The following is a 21,033-nucleotide window of genomic DNA, read 5'->3' as shown; positions in this document are numbered from 1 at the left end:
CCAAACAGTGTAGAGCTTTATCCTTCGTTTATAACACGTGGTTGAATTTTATTTTATTTTATTTTATTTGGTTTTTATTTGCTCCCCGATTGGTTGACAAACTTACTATTTTTTTAAAGAGGAGAATGACAAATGACCAACCTCTTACATGAATTCTCTATCAACCAAACATCTGTGCAACACTCACTATTAACAAAAACCCAGGGGGTGGCTGGACAGACACCCAGAATGTGACCCCGCCCACACACACACCCCTTGGCAAAATCAGCTCCTTTCTTGGGAACGTTTTCAGAGATCAGGTTTGTCATTCCGCTCTTTGACCAACCCTTCCCCAAACTACATAAAATAAGCTGATTTGCAACAACTCAGCCCCCGTTTTGAGTCTAACTCTGCTCCAAAGGCCGCTGAACTTTACTGAACCGTCTGTGCAAATCTGCTCTGAGTTTAGTGCTCACCATAATCTCCAAACCTTGGCAAGTTTCACAGGGTTTTGAGTTTCTCAGCAAGCCTTTTACACAGCCACACACACAGAGAAATAAAAAATGGGACTTGAAAAGCGACATCAAAATCGATCCAATCTGAGGAATCCCTCCCTGGCCCTCTGCCTGGACCCGTTTGCTTGTGAATCAGTAGGGGCCAGAAGGCATTTAAAAGCTTGAACACTGTTTACACATTATATATACTTTTAAGCGTATGAAATTTCCTGCTTTCAGAGGTAAATCTTTTCCATCCATGGACCAAATCAGGGTAACTTTATCTCCGACTTCCTAATTCTGATTGTTATGTGCCTCTCTCACAGATCAAATGGGAGGCGATAGTGTTACTGGGAATGATGTTACTCTGTCTTCTGTTCCCACCATCAGCGGCCACGTTATGAAATTAGGCCCAAGGAGTCTGGAGGAGGAGTGCGCTGAGCGGGCGGCATCTAGAAACCCAATTATGAAAGATCAGCTCCAGGAAGAGCGCTGCAGCCCTGGCTCCCGGGGGACCTCCTCATTTCATCTCATGCCTCCCATTTGCCCATCCTGCCTTTCACCGAGAGGTTTCTAGGGGGACAAAGTGCCCGTCTTGAGTTTATTATCATGGCTTGAGATAATAATGGATCAGAGTCGTTCTTAAATCACAGCCTCCTCTGAAACCCCATCCTCCCCATAATTACTCTGTGCTGACCTCCTCTGGAAGCCTGGGCCTCTTTCAAAGAGGAGAGAGCTGATGCGCTGAGTAGCCCATTAAAGGTGGGCCCCACAGACACAGCAACCCCACCAGGCAGCATTCGCGCCATGCATCAGCGAGGACAGCAAGAGCGACAGACACATTGATGCTGATGGCAACAGTGGGCGAGGGACAATAATGGGAAAGGAAAGAGGCCATGAGTCTAGATTCACCACACTCCAGCTTGTATAGTCTTTGCCCCAGCACAGAATGCCACCAGGTTGGACTGCGAGCACGTTGCAGCTATTTTGCACGGGTGTGAATGATTGCACACCGCACAGGGCAAATGGTAAGGGTGGTAATTAGACATGCGATAGAGCGGGACGACTTTTGCACTATATTTTTTATTCAGCCGCTGAAGAGTTAATTATACAATTCTGTGGCCTATGAATTAACTAGAACACCTGATGCCTGGAAACAGACACATGTGCACTGTTGCAATTCATGTTCTAGCCTGCACCTGGCTTTCATTAACTCCTCTAGAGACAAAGCAATGCTGAGAAGGGGAGTGGCAGAGCAGCATCCAGGCTGGCTAGCTCTCTCCCCCTTCCCTGGAAATCACTCCTTTGTTTAAGGCGAACCAAGAGGCTGCTTTGTGATGTGTCAGCACACGGCTGCAAGGATGACAACAGTGGGGGTGGTAGCAAGCTGGATGGGGTGGTGAAGGAGATGGAGAAATGAGCGCCAGACTGGGGTTAGTGAGACGATAACCGCAGCAGAGAGGTGATCGTGGCAAAGTCCCTAATGAAGAGAGAGCCGTGGTGAGGAAGGAACAGATGGCGATCTCTGCCCCCGGGCTGGGAACCAGCAGGGACAGTCATGCGACGCTTCGTGTCAATGACAGTGGGGGGGGGGGGGGGGGATGCTGCAGAGGGTGGTGAGTCGGGGGAATTCTGCGCATAGGAGCCAGGCACTTGCTCAATCCAGGGCCCCTGTTGTCCGCCCCAGGGCTCTGTTGAACCCGGATCTGTCTGATACTAGGGACTGAAAGCATCCTTTTCCTTCTACTGTCCATGGGCTAAAGCAGATGGGAATTACTGGACCCCAGCCCTGAGGTTACAGTCCAGTATCAAAGCAGCTGTGGATGGATCCCAGAGACTCCCTTGTTTACGGCCCATGGGATGAAGCAGCTGGGAAGCCTCAATGCTTCACCAATCAGGCCAGTGACATTCTCCGCCCGGCCCTCAGCTCACATTATCAAACGACTTTCCCTCAGTTCCTGGCACGCTGGTCTGTGCTTGTCAAACAAGAAGTCATCTCCCCCCGGGAATGCCCCTGCAGCTGAGAAATCCCTTTTCCCCATCTCATTCTCACTCCTTCTCCGGGGCCCAGCAAAGCCTAGTTCACCCCTGCAAAGCTTCCACCCACAGCTCCTTTGAAATACAGCAGCGCTTGTTTCATGCGTGAGCGCGGGGGGATCCCTGCACTGAGACTCTGGGTGTTTCTCGCCTCCCTTCACAGCCCACTCCATGAAACCCGTGCAGTCCCCGGCTGGGGGGCTGTGGCTGCACCGCAGAGACCCGTACCAACAATTCCCCACTGCTATCACCGCAAGGGAGGAGTCTCCCAAAGACAAACAGCGCCCTGGTTCTTCTCAGACCATGGTCTGGCTGAGAGACGCCTCTCTTGACAGGCCTTTTGGACCACAACACAGTCTTATCCTAGAAGATACCGATGAACTAGAGAACTAGTCGGGAGGGAGACCTTTCCAAGATCACAGGCCTATTTCAACTCTGAGGTGCTTACACCAACTTCCTTGCAACAGAGACTAAGTCAATGCCCTGCTTTGTTGATACCATTCCCTTCCCTTTATCTGCAGCTGTGTTTGTCTCGCCAGCCCTCTGACTTTTGGAGCAAATGGACGGCTTTCTCTAGTGCCTGCATAGAGGCAAGGTCTGGCATCATCCTTCTTCCCGACCCTACTTGTCTCCCGTGTCAGTCCCATCTCATGCCTCACTCACATAGCGTGGCGTGTGTGTGTGTGAAATTCAACAACAGTCAACACCCTTTGGCATCTGCGTTGTAACTAATTGGCTAGCATGTGTCACTGCTGTCTTCTACTGATCAGAATCAGAATTGCTCAACGGTGTGTCATAGGCCCTATACAGCTCATAGCTAATGGAGAGTCACTTTTAAGTTCAGTTGTAGAGGGAGCTTGTGCTTCATAAAGCAGGAGAATATGGGAACTATCTACCTTGCTGTCAGGATGTTCACACCATACAGCATAGTGACTGCTGTGATGTTCTAGATGGTCATGGATCTGTTACAAAATAATCTTTAGCATTTGTGGGACATGCTATATTTCCCAAGCGGTGCACAAACATTAACAGATAAGGTAGGGAAGCAGCATTATCACCCTTTTCCAGATAGGGAAACTGAGGCACCGAGCAGCAACATGACTCGGAGAACACAGGAAGTTGTGGCAGAGCCAGGATTCAAACCCAAGAACCATTCACGTCTAACCCTGGATTCAGTCCACCCAAGATTGGGCCGACCTTTCCCAGCTGATGCTTTCTGCCTATGATGGTGCCTTAGTAGTGAAAGGCTCAAGGAACTCACTCTATTTAGCTGGGGGAGGGGGGCGGGGGGGGAAAGAGAAGATTAAGGAGTGACTTGATTCCAGTTCATAACCTACAAATAGTTCAGTCAAGCAGGCAAAGATCTAACAGGATCCAAAAGCTAGAAGTTGAAGCTAGACAAACTCAGACTAGAAACAATGTGTACATTTTTAACTGTGAGGGTGAGTAATTAACCACTAGAACAATTTTACCAAGGGCTGTGGTAGATTCTCCACCACTCGCAGTTTTTAAATCAAGATTGGACAGTTTTTGGAAAGATCTGCACTAATTCAAATAGGGATTATTCTGATGAAGTTCTCTGGCCTGTGTTATGCAGGAGATTAGACTGGATGATCACGGGGTCCCTGCTGGCCTTGGAATTGATGAATGGTGCTTCTTTTCACCCTGGAAAGAGGTCTCCCTGGAAGAAAGGCCCCAGATGTATGATCAGGGACTGAACAATCGCATTGCAGAATATCCAACTCAGGCTACTTTGGTGGTGAAGCCTCACTGTAAAGCCTGCCCGGTCCTTCTAACCTGAAGCTTTCTGCTCCTGTGTGCTGGCTTGAGAAAGCAAAACCATGCTTCAGAGGGGCTGGCGATGAGAGTGGTAGATGGATTAACTGATTGCCCATGTAAATTCCCAACCTTGCTGGGGATTAGGAGGCAGGAAAACATGGGCCTTTATTACCCCTAATTGAATAGAATTTAGGTCTCCCTCCCTGGGAAGCCACCAGAGCTTTCACAAAGAAGTTGCAAAGGATATTTCCCAGTTGGCAAGGCTCCAGGAAAAGCCCTTTTCACCTTTCAGCCTCCTCCAGCTCCCCCCTCTGCAAATTAATTTAAAACAAATTAAACTGGGGCGACACCTGGCTTTCTCCAGTGCCGGAAGCCGAGGGATGCAATCGGTCCGCCAAGAGTGTGGATCTCTCAGCTCCCCACAGCGACTGCAGGTGATAGCGGAGAATGGGGCGCAAATGCAAACGCAGCATCACCACTCTGATTGTTATTTATTTGTATCATAGCCACACCTATGGGCCCCAGACACGAACCAGACATTGTGCTTGCACTGTACAAACACAGGCCATAAAAAGCCTCTGTCCTGGGGTGGATCTGGACAGGCAGAGGGATAAGAATTGAGACACTGGGTGACTAAGCGACTTGCCCAAGGAAACTTGTGAGAGAGAAATTGATAGAAGCGGGGTCTGTTAAGTCTCAGGCTGTTTGGCCGCCCTTTCCCTGGAGGTTTGAAGAACCAGGTAAGGCAATGATCGCACATCCTCCCTACTCTAGACCCGCTGCCTCTGCCCTGGGGCTGTTGGGATTCACTGAACGTTTGTCACTATCTGCTTCCCCCCGACCCCCGCACCAAGATCCAGCTTCAAGCGTCCCCCTGGCGGTTGCACCAGCTGATCATCTCCTCAGAGGTTGGTTAGGGGCTTCAGGCCAAAGAGCAGTGCTAGGTCTTTCCAGCCCAAGTTTGGGGTAAAAGCAAAGCCAGCCGGGGCTTGGGTGGTTCAAGTTTGAAGCCCACACCAGGCTGATCTACCCTTGTGAAGGAAGCTTCCCACAGATAAGACACATTGAACACAGAAACTAATCTTTTTTTCCCCCCTCTCCATTTTTGGCAGTGAAAAGCACTTTCATTTCAGTGCCCTTCAGATGCTAATTTTCAGTTTCCCAACAAAAAGCATTTGGATTTCTCTCAATTAAAGCAGGCACTTTCTGCAACCATTTCCCGTTCAGTCGAAAATCCAATTTCCCGTTAAAAAAAGTTAAAAGGGTCGATGGAAAATGTTTCGACCTGCCTTGACCAGGGTCACTGCAGGTCAGAAAGGAGGCTGGTTGGAAGGGTGGGGAGAGAGGAATAGCGGGGGTGCAGGGTCAGGAAAGCTGGAGACGAGTCCCTAGCTGAAATCGTGTGGAAAGTGACACTGAATCAGTTTCTCCTGTTGATGTACAGTCTAGCCTCTTGCTTCCTCTGTGCCTCTAACCCACAGCATTCGCTCCCTCTACTCTTGCTCGAACTCTGCTGAGATCCTTCACTTTAAGGTCAATCCCTTCCCTCCATTCACGCTTCTCCTGATAGACCTTTGCACCTCCAGTCCCTGCCAACTCTACCTACAGCTCTTTCCATTTAGATCTTGTTCCCAGAGTGTTATCTACAGCACCAACCTCTCCATCACCCACCTGCCACTTTCTCACCAGCTTGGCACACCAGACATGCTGCCACCCTCGCTTCAAACCTGAAAACTCTTCTCCTCATCCCAAGCTGCCCTTCTCTGTCACCACTGACAACTCCATGGTCGACTTCCAGCTCTCGCCTTCTCCCCGCATAGTCTGTCCCTCGTGAAGTCCTGTCACTTCTTTCATGTCTCTAAAATCCAACTCTTTCCCCTCTGCAACTAAAATCTCTTGTCCGGGTCTTTGATCCTCTCTTGAATTTATCACTCACTGCCTCTCCCTTCTCTCCACACTTGCTGCTTCTCATTCGAGTCCAAGCAGGAATGCCAAAGCTCAACCCCCCTTTCCTGCCACTTTGACGGCATCGCTGCACTCTTCTGCCCAGCCTGAGACAGAACGCGGCTGCTGCAGGTCAGAACAGAGGGGCATTAACCAGGTTGCCAAAGGGCGAAGGATTGAAACAACAGCCTAGGATGCTGCCAGGCAGCAATGAGGTGTATCATCTGAGCTACATGGCAGGAGAGGAACAGAAGAAAGCAAAACCGTGACATGGACCCTTTCTAATCTCCGCCTGGTATGAGTCCCACCAGCCGTCTCACATTCATCTGCATTAAACTTCACCCAGAAGGGCTTCCCCCCTCCTCCCCAAAAATAGAAATGTTTGATTTTTAAGTAGTTGTGGGGATAAATCCCTGGCCAGCTGCCCTTTAGGGTTCAGCTCACATGGATCTCCAGGGAGCTGTTAGTTCACTCTGCAGTTTAGCAGCCCTGCATATTTGTTCACATGCGTTGATGCTTTTCATGTAAGGTTAAGTTCTCCTGTGAACCTCTTGGTCTCTGGAGGCACCAAGTCACTACGACAGCATCTTTTGGGCCGGGGAGAGCGGAGATGGCTCATCACAAGCTCTTCTGCAGCTGGGCTCAACCAACAAGTCGCTCAAAACGTCAGCCGAGGGAGACAGATTCTTCGACCAGAGAAAGAGAGAGATTTCTCCAATCTCCTTCCTCTGCTGAAGCATCACTGTGCTCTCCATACACCATCCCTTGTAAGTCCCAGGTTGCTCAGTGGTCCTATTTGGCCTTCCTTTAACATCCACCCTTTGTTGATTCGGTCCTGCTAAAGAGAGGAGACCGGAGCGGGGCTGAGGGTCACAGGGTTTAAATGTGTCAAGTGTCTGATGCAGCTCAGAGAAGGAGCCAAGAGATTAAAGCCCCTCAGATTCGTTCTGGAAAGGGGTTTTATGTGCTCCCATCTCCCAGGGCTGCAGCCCAGCTGTGTGGCAGGAGGCTGAGTGAGGCTTTGCATGGAGGGAGCGGGGGAGGGAGAAGGGGGAGGGAATTAGGATACGAGTGCCTCTGGGAAGAATCCCCCCCCCCCACTTGCCCCACAGACAGTCAGGAGCCTGGACATGACCTCATTCTTAGCACCCCAAGAGAGTGCCCTTTCCCAGTGCCATGAGGAGGACACCTGGGGAGAAGCAGCTGGTACATCTCGGCTCTTACCTCTCACCTCCCCTGGCTCACAATTTCAGGTTCGAGATTATCGCATTCCGCTTCCTGGGGCTGCGTTTTATGGTCACACATGTTGATGTTTGGCAGCCGTGCAGCACATTCCAGGAGCCTTCTTTCTCGTGTTGGTTCCCTCCATTGCCTCTGGGACAGCCATTCCTTAGAGAAGCTGGGGAGAGAAGGGGAGTGGATGTTAAATAAAAAGCGATTGACGGCTACTTCCTGCCCTTTATTGCAGCACTTTATCCAAAGAGTCCAACTCTGCCATGCACAATCGCCGGAGGGGGTGGGGAGGGGACACGGTCCATGGAGGGGCCATGGCTGTGCAATTCACTTCCACTATTGCACAAGTTGAGCCGGAGAAAGTCGCCACCTTTCTTATCCCTTCGACTGGTGCCCCACCGTACCCATACCCTGCTCCCAAGAGTGGGGCCAGCCTTCTTGTGTCTCCCATCCCCTACATGAGCCAACCGGACATGCCTAGTCAGATGCTGATCTACAAGGCCCAACCTGAACTTGTGCATCTGAATGGCTATTTAAGGGGTACAAAGCAATTCCAGATCTGGCGGGCTGGCTCAGCAGCGTATCCACCTAGGAGATCTGCCAGGTTGCTATGGAAAGATCAGCGCCATGCGTGTTGTCAGGCGTGTGCAGATTGCTGGGGCCAGCGCAGCAGTGCGTGTGTCATCGGTGAACGTGTGGGAGCAGGAGGGGCTGTGGATCAGGCAGCCAGGGGCACTTGCTTGCATGAGGCGTATTAGCAATCCTAGGTCTTCCCAGGACACTGAGAATCACAAATTACCACATTGATGAATCATAGACTCATAGAATCATAGACTATCAGGGTTGGAAGGGACCTCAGGAGGTCATCTAGTCCAACCCCCTGCTCAAAGCAGGACCAATCCCCAATTTTTGCCCCAGATCCCTAAATGGCCCCCTCAAGGATTGAACTCACAACCCTGGGTTTAGCAGGCCAATGCTCAAACCACTGAGCTATCCCTCCCCCCATCTCCCCTGCACATGCCCACTTCAGCGTGGAGTAGTGACCCACTCTCCAGGCAATAAGAGACACTTCGGCATCCTGAGTGCAGTCCCGTTGTCCAGTAGCTCCACTTGGCCCCTGACCCCTGCTGTGTTTTCCGGAAGCTCCTTCCACTGGACCAATGGAGCTCTCCGGTCTAAAAATTTGCGAGGTGTCTCCCATCGAAAACTGATCCCCTCTCCCGCGCCAACTGCGGCTCCAGCAGGAAACAGCTGTCAGAAAGCTGTGTTTTATGGTGCCAAAATAGCCCTCCCACCCAAGCGGAGCTGGACACAGGAGGGTACAAGTAACATACGGTATATGTCAGGAACTGGCAGGCCCTGCCTTCCAAAAGCCCCCGAGTGGCTTCTTCAGTGACCTGGCTGAGGAGTTATTCCACCCACAGTCTCTTCCTTTGGTCCACTTTCACATTCTGCAGTATCCTTCTGCAGCATGGTTCTTTCAGTGATCTCTCTCTCTCTCTCTCGATACTTATACCATGCCTGTCACTGCAGCATCTGAGCCCTTCACAACCACTGCTGAATGTTTCCTTTGGTACCATCACCCTTTCGTGTTATCATCCTTGTATTACAGATAAGGGGAAAACTGAGGCACGGGGGGATTAAGTGACTTGCCCAGAGTGACACAGGGAGTCTGTGGCAGAGCTGGGAATTGAGCCCAGATATCCAGAGTCACAGGCTCTGAGAATAAGACCACCTTTCCTTGGTTACTCGGATGATTAAGACATTTCATTAATCCGTCTGAGCATGTCTTGTATTGACTCCAAGGAGCATGGCCATGCTCTGTACTCAGCCCTCGGGGCTGCTCTCCCACAGTGATCAAGCAGGCAAAAAGAAGGCATTTCCATCCCCCTACTTCAGCCTTTGTGATTCCTTTCCGACAGAGCAGCTAGTTGTGGTCACTGAAAACTGTCTTAAAATTACAAGACATCACATTTCCTGGTCCTGCTCGAACACTAAGGGTTGTGTGATCTGGATCCTGCGCAGTCAGTCTGCAGAGAGCCAGCCTAGAGTAAGGTGGGCTGAGTTGGGCCTTAGGGAGCAGCCTGCTTTGTCTTGCTCTGTTTTGGGGTTCTTGAGCGTTATCATCCTGAATTCCAAGAACGACAGTCATGTTACATTGCAGGCTTCCAGCAAGAGTATTTTAGATTTTTATAAAAAGAAAAGGAGTACTTGTGGCACCTTAGAGACTAACCAATTTATTTGAGCATGAGCTTTCGTGAGCTACAGCTCACTTCATCAGATGTATACCGTGGAAACTGCAGCAGACTTTATATATACACAGAGAATATGAAACAATACCTCCTCCCACCCCACTGTCCTGCTGGTAATAGCTTATCTAAAGTGATCATCAGGTGGGCCATTTCCAGCACAAATCCAGGTTTTCTCACCCTCCACCCCCCCACACAAATTCACTCTCCTGCTGGTGCTAGCCCATCCACAGTGACAACTCTTTACATAATCAAGTCGGGCTATTTCCTGCACCAATCCAGGTTTTCTCACATCTCCCCCACCCCCATACACACACAAACTCACTCTCCTGCTGGTAATAGCTCATCTAAACTGACTTCTCTGGGTGTATGCTATGAACATAACACTAAAGATTGGCAAGAGTGCCCTCTGCTGCTAGCCGCCATCCCAGAAGTCTCCATTCCCACATCCCATTCTCTCCAGTGAAGCTGTTGACAGTGCTGACAGAGCCTGGGAGCTTTTGTTTTCGTAACAGCCTTTCGTTGGGATCTATACTGGATCAATAGGCGTCTAGTCGGGGGGTGAAAGGTGACTACATTAGAATACATTTAGTAAACACAGTCACTGGAGCCAGCGAGCAAATGAAAGCAAGAAATCATTGTGAAATAGCCCACGACGACATGCAGAAGGAGAAAGCTGTGTACGAGACCCTATAAAGTCTCCACCCCAGAGTCTGAATGTGGGGGAAGGGGGCTCTGATGCAGCCTGGGTGAAATGGAAGTGGGCCACGTGCATCAGCGTGGGAGGGAGATGCTGGAGGAAGGAAGACGGCAGGTGTGTGGGCTGAGATGCACAAGTGTCGGGTGTACATGGATACCATGGCCCTGTACAGACAGGGCTGCGTGATGGTTGTTGCAAGTCCGGGAGCAAAACTCTCTGCTGTGTTCCTGGTTGGGTGTAAAAGCCAGCCAGTGTTTATCTGGCTGTTGCTGTCCTTACTCAACAACAACAGACAAAGTCACTGGGAGCAAATCAAACCAACAGCCCCATGTCACCCCTGTCTTTCCTCCGGGAGGCTCTGGCAGGCCGCAGTCTGGAGTCAGTGCCTGGTCCCAGCTCCTCTCACAAGGAGGGAGCTGGTGGTCTGCTCTCCCTCTCAGCCAGCCAGCTCCCAGCTGAGCTGGGCTCTTCACCAGCCCCCTCCCAATTTAACCCCTCCACCCAAAACGGACACTTACTGCAGCTAGAGCTGATCATTACCCTGCTCCTGGCCAGTGTGGGGTGTGGATGCCCCATCACATGCTATGTACATCACTATTTCCACCTACAGGGCCTCATTATGCTAGGCATTGCCCAGAGACACAGTCCCTGCCTCCCAAGAGCTTACAATCTAACGAGACACAGCCAGTATATCCCCAGCTTACAGATGGTGACCCAAGGTAGAGAGAGATTAAATGACGTGACCAAGGTTACAAAGGAAGTCTGTGGCCCAGCCAGGAATTGAAGCAGGATCCCAAGCCAGTCTTCAATGCCTGAAGCCTTTCTCCCCTCCCCAAAAAAGAGGGTGTCCCTGCACAAGACGGGGCATCAGTGTACGCACACTAGCGGGGCGGGGCGTGGGGGGGGTTGCATGTGGAATAGTAGCTAGAGCCTAACAGACTAGTGCTGTATAAAGGAGGCACAGCAGCGAGTATTTAGTATTATTTGTATTACAATAGCACCTTCAAACCTCTGCAGCGGTCAGGGCTCCATTGGGCCAGGCACGGCGCAAAGACACAGCGAGAGACCAGCCCTGTCCCGAAGGGCTTAGAAAACCTGAAGAGTCACGACAAAGGTTGGGAGGGGAAACAGAGGCACAGAGAGGGGAAGCGACTTGCCCGGGGTCACGCAGCAGGTCAGTGGCAGAACTGGGGATAGCACCCAGCTCTCCTGGTTCCCAGTCGGTGCCTTTGCAGTAGCCCACGTGGCCTCCTTCAGTAGATGGGTGGTACGGGAAAGAGGCATCCATACATTATTATATGGATCCTGGCCGGACAGCACTGTGCAGCATTAAAGATTTTGCATTTTCCTTCCCGGACTGACACCTGCCTGAATTTTTCTATTTCCTGTTGGAAATGTCTCCGATTTCCCAGGTTGATTGCCTGGCAGATTATCACATGATCCCAGCTTCCTCTCACACAGATCCTCCCCAGTTCCCATCTGAAGGGATTTTTAAAGGGTTCAGGACAGATCTGTGGTTTGTAGGAAGCCAGCTGGGAGCTCTAAAGAGACCAGCTCGGACAAGCAGACCCTGTTTGATAGCCAGCAACAATTCCAGCGAGACCACCCGTGTTTTGAAAGGCCTACCACGGTCATCACACCAGCAGCAGGGCTCAGGCTAGCTGACAGCCTTGAGCCAGTAACATGGCTACAGCGAGCCATTCCTCTGTGTGAGAGGCTGCAGACCAAGGGGAAAGCGCCAGGCTGATAAAGACAAGACATCAAAGTTGGGGATGGGGATAGAATTTTGGCATCTTGCAAGACAGCCAGTGACAGCTGACACCCAGCGACCATGAAATCACACTGCTTCATAAGCAGGAAAAGAACCGTAAGATGGGATTCTGGTCTCCCCAGGTGTAGGGGAAGTGCAGCTCGCAATATCCTCACTAATCCGTGCTGCATTCCCATGCATTACCCTGTCTGAGACAGGGAGTCATAAACCACGGTCAGAATTGACTCATGATGTTGGGACCCCTCTGAGGTCATCTTAAAGAGGCCTGGTTTTCAGAAGGCCCTGAGCACTCACCCCTTTAAAGGTGGCTGAATTTGGGCCCTCAAAATTGGAGCACTCACAGTCGCTAATCTTTTTTGGAAAACTCAGTCATTCGCCCTGTGCACTCCATGATATGCTGGTACCTACACTCAGCACCAGGGTCCCTAGACCCTGGCAAACTGGAGGCAATTCTGGGAATAGAGGCAGCGTATGACATCTTGTTTAAAATTGAGGTTGTTAGTGAATTTAAGATGTACAGAGGAGTTGCCAGGATGGATGAGATCCAGGCACTGTCTCTGACAGTGGCCACCAGCAGATGCCAGCTCAGAGGCAGGTGTAAGAATCATGCAGTAGACAAATGTGGGATAATCTGCCCCCCATGAAGGCATCACCCTAACTTTAGATTAGGATTGAGAGACTGGTTTAGAGATGGCTTTAAAATCCAAACCCTGAGGATTCTCTCTTTCCCTACATCTTTTTGTTAGTATAACGGTTCTAACTCCGACTCTTCTTGTTATCCATGTAAACATCTGATCCCTCTTTCATCAGCAGTGATTGATACAATCTGTACAATGTATTTTGACATCACATTCAATTTCCTTTACACTACGCCGCAGCTTCCCTTTTCAGTGTGGCACAAACACGCATCTTTGGCCATTTGTGTTAGGCCCAAAGGCACATTCCCTTAGCAGGTTAAAGAGGGGAAGGATGATCCAGTGATTAGGAGCACTAGCCTAGAACTAGGGAAACCCAGATTCCATTCCCTGCTCCACCACGGACTTCCTGGGTGCCCTTGGGCAAGTCACTTAGCTTCTCTGTGCCTAGGTTTCCCCATCTCTAAAATGGGGATAACTGGGCTGTCTCACAGAGATTGTGCAAGGATAAATGCATTAACGATTGTGAGGCGCTCAGATGAGGACCATATCAGTACCTAGGATAGATATCTCAAACTCTCACTGCCTGTGGATCCTACCCCCAGGAGACTGACAGTCCTGTTTCTTTCCCACATATGCTTCTTTCATATTCCCATCCAAGGCTTAACAGTAATTCTAAGCCTCCTTCCTCCCACAGTCCTTTATCTGTCATGAGACTTGTGGGTCTTCAGATGAGACCCAGGCCTTTAGCACAGACATGTATTATTCTTGGCACCGCCGGATGTGGCAGTGAGTTTCCTGCCAGCAGGGAGCGAGCCTTGAAGCCCTCACTGACATCAGGCACAAATGCTGGAAACAAAGTGGCCTGGAATCAGAACGTCTGGCGGATAGCAGAGACAGCCAGAGGTTTCCAGAGCTCCACGGCAGACTGGCTGGCAGCGCTGGGTCAGCAGAAGACTGGCTGGTGTCGGGGAGCTTTGACAGCAGGCTCGACACAGCGGGTGCTGTCGCAACCCGTGCCATGCCAGCGCCCACTTATTTAACGTTGGCGGGGGGCGCGGAAGGGCTATGCTGAACCCGGATTCTTGCTCCACACTTGCTCTTTCCTCCGCTCTCCTATCCCCACTGCTCTCTCCTCCTCCGCAAAGCCTATCCCGGTTGCCCCATCCCCACCTCCGCTCTGCTACGCCCCAAGGCCACCCTTTTCCCAGCGCCTCAGCAAGCCACTGAACTCCATGCAAAGTTAGCAGCCACAGCAGGGAGAGCGGAAGTGGCCCTTAGATGAATTCTCTTCCACGCATCTCCCGGTTGGCCACGAAACCAAGGGGGTTCCTCCCAAGCTGCTGGGAAGGGGGTGGGTTGGAGAAGAAGCTGGATTCTTATTAATGGTGCCCATTGTTACATCGGCAGCATAATAATAATAGACGGCTCCCGTTCACCATTTCCTCGGCAAGCACCCAATTCCCTCACCCCGCCTGAAGCGAGAGCCCGTCCCTGTGAGAGCTTCATTACAGCCTTGTAAAACTACAGCAACAGAGCCGCCTCCCTAATTATCCCATCATTAGAGGACGCTCAGCCTTAAGTGTTTCACTTGGAATTTAACAACAATATTAGTGATAATGAGCTGGCATTTAACCGTGGGCCTTTCATCCAGAGGGGGCCCCCAAATGCCTTTACAAGGCTGTAAACTTCAGAACGTGCAGCCACCTCTGGGGAGAGGCTCGGCAGCTGTTTAACAGTTGTGCGCACAGAAAGCCGGCCAAGGGAGCAACATGGTTTTGATGGCAGATGGCCCTTTAAAGGATTTCTCAGGGGTGTCTCTTTCCTCTGCTTCCTCTTAATCTCCCTCCTCATTCTCCGTAGCTTCTATCATCATAGGTGGGTTTTACCCTGGGGTCCGGAGGTAATTCGATCAGAGTAGGTCTTGATCGTGTCTGAGACCACGTCACTTAAGGAATGTGTACACGGGAGCTAGAAGATACAAGTTCCAGCTCAGGCAGACATACCCATGCTAGCTGGGATGGAGCTAGTGTGCTAAAAATAGCCACATAGCTGCAATGGCAGGAGGGGTGAGTCGTCCTCAGGACAATCCTGTCCAAGATCCTAGGTCCATACTTGGGACAGCCAGCCATGGCTAGGCTGCTGGTTTTTAGCGCACTAGCTCCAATCACAACTGGCAGGGGTAGGGTCTACCTGAGCTGCAATTGACACCTTCCAGCTCCAGTGCAGACATGCCCGGAGGCCTCGCCTACTGCGAGATTTAAGACACACCAATGCGAAGCCCTAGCGCAGACAGTTTAAAGTGGTGCCGCAGAATTTTCATTAGTGCAAATTAGGGCCTACGCCAGGGGTTTGCTCCAGTGCAGCAGCTGCGGCCTCGGCTAAAACACCAGTGCAGACAAGGCCTCACCTCCAACTCCTGTCAATTTCTCCCTGGGCGCAGATCTCCTAGCTGGAGGAAGGACGGTGGCAAATTATGCAAATTCTGGATTATAATCTCCAGACCCGTTCAGGCTCCATATCCTCAAAGGTTTTGGGAAAAGCCCGTTTCTCCGCCTCGTTCCCAGGGTGTGTCTGTTGGACAGGGAGGAAGCAATTGCATTAGACCAGCTGTAACAGGAGCCAAACTCCAACATTTTGGCTCATAAAGGAGGTCACAGATGGTGACCCGTTTTCTTCATTTCAGCCAACATAGACAGAGAGGCAGCATTCAGCCAGAAATGCACACACCAGGGGCAGGCAAGGGGTGTGGAGAGAAAAGGGAAGGGGAGGCCAAACGCACAACCAAGCAACTTCAAAGGGGGCTGGTGCAAACACACACACACACACACACACACACACACAACTGTAAACCGAGGGGGGTGGAAGACAAACAGATGCAGGGGAATGACAGAGAGCAGCTGGGGGTTGGGGGACAGGTTGTTGGACAGTGGTCAAGGTTGGTGACAGAGAAAGAGCTGTGATCCTACAGGATAAATGGATGAAATTGCCTCGCATCTGGATTCACTTTTGGCTAAGGAGCTCCAGATTGTGCAGAGAAAAGGAATAAAGCTGCTAACTCAGAAGAAAGATAACTTGGGACACCCTTCTCTATTTGTCAAAGGGGAAGACCGGGACATTAACTGGCAAGCCACAAGAGCTTCAAAGGGTCCTTTGTTTCCAATGTATCATCATCACCATCCATTTCTTTTTCTCATCCATCAAATTCCAGCATGGGTTATCCCAGCTCAGACCAATTCCTTAAGTGAATGACCGAGGGCATTGGGCTACTCGGAGACCTCATGGCCCCCCAGTTTGGGTAGAGATGAATTCCTAAAGGTGGCATATTGGGAAACTGGTGAACAGTGACACACGATCAATGCGTGTGAGGAATTTCCTGGTCCTGCTTGCAGGGCTCTGACAAAAGCCATGTGAACTGGGTCTTCTGATTCAGTTTGGAAAAAATGGGTTTAAAGCAAGGTGGGGTGAGTTGTGCCTTCACCGTCTTAGGGAGCAGCCTGTTTTCCCTCTCTGTGTTTTTGGTTTCTTGGGTGCTATCATTCGAATTCTAAGATATAAAGTTGTGCTACATGGCAATTTTCCAGCAAGAGTGTGTATGTTTTCATCCACTATCTAATCATCCTGTGAACATAACATTAGACGAATATAACAGAAAGATGGCAAATCAGAAGAACCAAGGAAAGGGCATTAGCTCTGATTGCTACTTCCCAGCAAATGCTCACAGCGCCTGGCAAGTCTAGAATGCCAGGAAGATAGGACCAAGCCAAGATGCCAATTCTAGAGCAAGCATCCCCTGTACACAGCTGAGGCAATGAAGGAACAGAGAGCTTAAGGGACTTGCCCAAGGTCACACAGCGAGTCTGTGGCAGAGCTAGGACCCAGGTCTCCCAACTCCCAGCCCAATCCACTAATGCCACAGTTGCAGCCGGAGGGCAAAGAGCAGGGAATTATTCCCCATAAAGAGAGGAGATGCTACTTGCAGCCCCATCCTCTCTTTCCTTGGAAGGGGTTTTGCTCTCTGAGCCCACGCAAGGATCCCGTCCTTGGGATGATGCCTCCAGCTATACTTCGATTGTAAACCCTTGGGACAAGCACTATTTGTTTTTGTACAGCACCTAGAACAGTGGGGTCCTGGCCCATGACTGGGACTCCTAGGCGTTCCATTAATACAGCTAAATAATGAGTGAACACTTGAGAAAGCCACAACTATCCCACACCTGGGGTTAACCTAATTACCCCCTTTCGGTAGGAACCGGGGACCGGGACTGCTGCCCTTGGATGTCCATAGGGAACACATACTCACCCAGCATTAACTCAACATCATGTCTCTCCCCTTCTACAGCAACAGGCTTTCTAAGGAATCGGGGCCTGAATTCTCCAGCACGACCGTGATGCCCCAAGAATCATGGCGACTTCGGCCTTCTGGACTGGCCTTCCTCACCGCCGCTGCATCCCCAGGGCTGGGAATTTATTGTTTGAAGGAGCCCAACAATCCTGGCCTGTTCTTTATTTTATTGATCCTTGGACGGTGTCCTAAATATTTCCAGCCTCCCCGGGAGGATTGAATTTTGGCACCAGCGGTTCTTTTTCTGCCGGGAAGTGGAAGCCAAGGGAGTCAAATTGCAGCCTTCACACGTTTCCAGGGCTTTGGAACCCAGCGTTTCCCACCGAGGAGGAGGGCTGGAACTGTCAGGCCAACTTCCTCTAAACAGAAACACATGGCTGAGCTTCACCTTGCCAGGGAGTGTGCGCACACACACAAATCAACCTGTGTGAGGAAAAGGTCTGGATCAGGGATCGATTAGACAGGGCCAGAGCTAACCTGGAATATGAGAGATTCGGTGGCTCTTGGGGGGGGAAGGGGGGCGGGCAAAAAAATGACTTTCAGAGCACAAAAAGGAGAGGAAATTAAAAACTTTAGTAAAAACCACACACAGCTGTGAACTAGGCCGAACGAAGCGGGGGACAGATTTCCCAGATCCCCAGAGCCGATTTAGGCGGAGTGGTCTGTGTTCAAAATTCAGACACCCCTCCCGGACTTCTTGCACCCTAATAGTCAATGAGACCCATTCCGGACCCCCACTACTACCCTCATGCACCGATCCAGCCATGGACAGGAGCCACAAAGAGTATTGTGCGATCAGGCAGAACTCAGCAGAGCTGACGTCATTGACTTTTCACTGCCACCCTCACAAGTCCAGGAGGAGAAGCTACACTGGGACAGGAGGGGCAGTAACCATAGTCCTCAATTCTAAGGAGATTCTGAGCTGCATTGCCTCCCAGAAAAGGCTGCCATAAGTTGGAGCAGTTGGGGGCTGCTCTAAATTATGCCAGGGACCATTTTGGCCCCTGCAGCAGCCTGGTATCTGGGCAGCAAAGGTGGCATAAAGCCACCTTGGCCCTGCCTGGATTGTGCCTTCTGTGCGTTCCGTCTCTCTGGAGACGCAGCACAGAATCTGGCCCAACGATTGTCCAACAAGAGAAAATGCAGAGAAGACTCAGTACGAAACAGTAGCTGCCGTACACGGGCCTTTTAGCTAAATGCCAAGTTCTAGGAGAAAATCCCACAGAAGCACTTAGAATATTTATATTAAATACACAACGAGTCCATCAGGATTAAAGGCACTGCAGTAAATTCCAGCCGAATTAATAACCATTAGGCCGTCATGTTGAAACGCTCCTGAGCTGGCGTGCATGAGCCTCGTTGTAAATCATCGGTAGCCGATCCTCTTTGCACAGACAGATCTGTCCATTTGTCAGCCGTGCTTCACGATACAAATTAAAACGTTCGTGTAACATCGTACAACAGTAAGACAGAAACCCAGCAGGCAGTTAGAGCTCCCGCATGCAAATGCGGGCAGCGTCCTGATATTCATCATCTTTTAACATGCTGCCTACTGACTAGCAGCCTGGGGAGGGACAGCTGATATGCCACCGCTGTGTTCTGATGCTTTCAAAGTTCCAGGTGGAAATGGTGCAGCACACAACTGGTTTTATGCGCAGATAAAGCAGCCTACAAAATTCTATCTCCCCCTTAGGAAACTGATTTGCTGTTTTTGATTGGCGAGGAAACTGCTGTAGCCAAGACTAGTGATTGTGAGTGTCCAACTCGACAGGCCTTCAAATAATAAAATAAACAAACAACAATATTTAGCTCTTATCTAGTGCTTGTCCTCAGTAGATCTTGGAGCATATTAGATCTTGGAGCAAAGGTGGGCAACGTTCATTATCCCCATTTTGCAGATGGGAAAGCTGAGGCACAGTGAGGGACCCGATTGTTAGCAAGCGCTCAGGACCCGCAGCCTGAAAATGAAGTCCCCTTTAAGGTGTCTCAAGTTAGGCATCCAAAACCCAAGGCCACAAAACTGATCACTTTTAAAAATCTTAGCCTGTACCATTAGTGGTTTCACAAGCATAAGACCGCACTAAAAAGGGCAGGTGGGCCCATCCCTACACATTTGCTTGTGTTACTCTCCTTGTCTTTAACCTCTACTATAAGGTCTCTGGTGGCAGGGGCTATCTGATGTTTGCATAGCACCCAGCACATCCTGAAAAAACACCAGAGGATACTCTTGAGCTGCCAGGAGAATGAGGAAGGACGATGTTTTGGTTAAAGCATAGTCAGGAGACCTGCGTTCAAGCCACAGATTTGCTGCATGACCCTACAGCAAGTTACTTCACCTCCCTGGGCTCAGCTTTCCCCCACTTGTAACCATGCAAGATGCTTAATTTATTGTTTGTAAAGGGCTGGAAGATCGTCAGAGGGAGGAAACGGCAGATACCCAGTCTACGTATGTTATCGTCATCATGGGTACAAAACACTCGAGCGCTGGTTTTGCAGAAGTGAAAGATGGAAAAGACATGGTCTGAGACTTTCAAAGTCAGCTAGGAGAGGTCATATATTCAAGGGGAACTACGCAGCTCAGTCTCCTGCCTGGCTTTGAAAATCTCAGATCCTACTGTACTTAATCAAGTTGAGATTAATTATAGACGCTGATTGTGTTGATTACTCGTATGTAACTATTTATTATTATTAGCCCATTCCCCATCTGTTCCTGGATTGTTCCTTACCCCTGCAGTCTATTCTCCAGTGCTCTCTCCCATCTAAATTAAATGACTCAAGCAACAGGAGCTTCTACACCATTCCTTCGGAGACTCATTTGCAGATTCAATAAGATGATGGGCACCTGCTTTCTTCAGCTGTTTGACAGTGGCTTATCTAGTTAGTTACAGCAAAAGCATCAATAGACAGCTTCCATTCCTTAACCACATGAAACCCATCAGGGTGAATTTTGGCTTCCATTGAAATAATTGGGAGCTTTGTTATTAACTTCAGTGGGGCCAGGATTTCATCCCAGGTATCTAGTACCCAGAAGAAATTTAGGATGCAGGTTCCATCATATGCCAATTGCTCTCAGCAATTACCCCCTTAACTCCCAGACCCGTTGCCTCAACACCAATCCCCCACTAATGTTTCAGTCCCTCACTTGCTCTAACCCTGTACCTGGTGGGGATTAATCCACCTCTGTGGCATAGAAAAATGGAAGACAAACCTGGATCTGCTGGGAGCTCCCAATAATTTAGGAGTAGAATTTCTCAGAGGGGCTCTTAAGCAAAGGCAGGCTCCCACTTGGACAGATGTTTCCTATAAAAAACAAAATAAGAAACATAAAAGCATAGAACTAGAGAGAGCAAATCCAATTAAGTTCAAAAAAAATTTGCTGGGTTGGAAAAGGTCTTTAGTTAAGTAACCAGCATAGTATTTCTCTCTATTAAAATGACTAGAGGAGAGAGTTTGGTTTCCAGCACAATGCTCTGTCCTTGAGAGCTGCGCTTAGTGGAGTGGAAAAAAGACAGCTGGTTGTCTGCATCTCTTTGTCACTTGCAAAAGGAAATGTTAAAATCTGAGCCAAAAAGGGATTTGCGGAAGGAAAAGTATCGAGGTTAGTATTTAAAAAAAAAAAAAAAAAAAAGATTGATTTTTCTCCCACAGCTCTTCCGGATTTTTGGCTTGGGAGCTAGGATTCCTCTGGGAGCTCCAGCAAAGTGTAGGTTTCACAGAAATGGGCAATTTGTTGTTTTAATTCTCTAAAACCTCAGAAGCCACAATGTGGCTCAGTTCTACAAACTTGTTTCTTTCCTGTCTCTGGTCAAAGGTGATAACTGACAGGAGCCAGCGTTGAGCCCATCCCAGGAGCTTAAGAGTGACAAA

The 21,033-nt window shown here is 49.8% G+C and overlaps 1 long non-coding RNA gene across 2 annotated transcripts in view; it reads right to left on the bottom strand.

The window, feature by feature from the left end:
* Nucleotides 1-1,538: 1,538 nt before the first annotated feature.
* Nucleotides 1,539-21,033, bottom strand: part of LOC125626876 (uncharacterized) — a 45,182-nt gene continuing 25,687 nt past the window's right edge. For both annotated transcript variants that reach the window (XR_012666181.1, XR_007353855.2), the window contains exons 3-7: nt 20,375-20,466; nt 17,125-17,589; nt 15,232-15,395; nt 7,458-7,632; nt 1,539-7,071 (exon numbers count right to left, since the gene is read on the bottom strand). This is a non-coding gene — a long non-coding RNA (uncharacterized LOC125626876). The remainder of the gene's footprint in view (nt 7,072-7,457; nt 7,633-15,231; nt 15,396-17,124; nt 17,590-20,374; nt 20,467-21,033) is intronic.

The sequence above is a fragment of the Caretta caretta genome, chromosome 27 (genome assembly GCF_965140235.1).
Source record: "Caretta caretta isolate rCarCar2 chromosome 27, rCarCar1.hap1, whole genome shotgun sequence".
Classification (NCBI taxonomy): Eukaryota; Metazoa; Chordata; order Testudines; family Cheloniidae; genus Caretta; species Caretta caretta.
The sequence above is the reverse complement of the archived record's forward strand: the minus strand, read 5'-3'. Positions and strand labels throughout refer to the sequence as shown.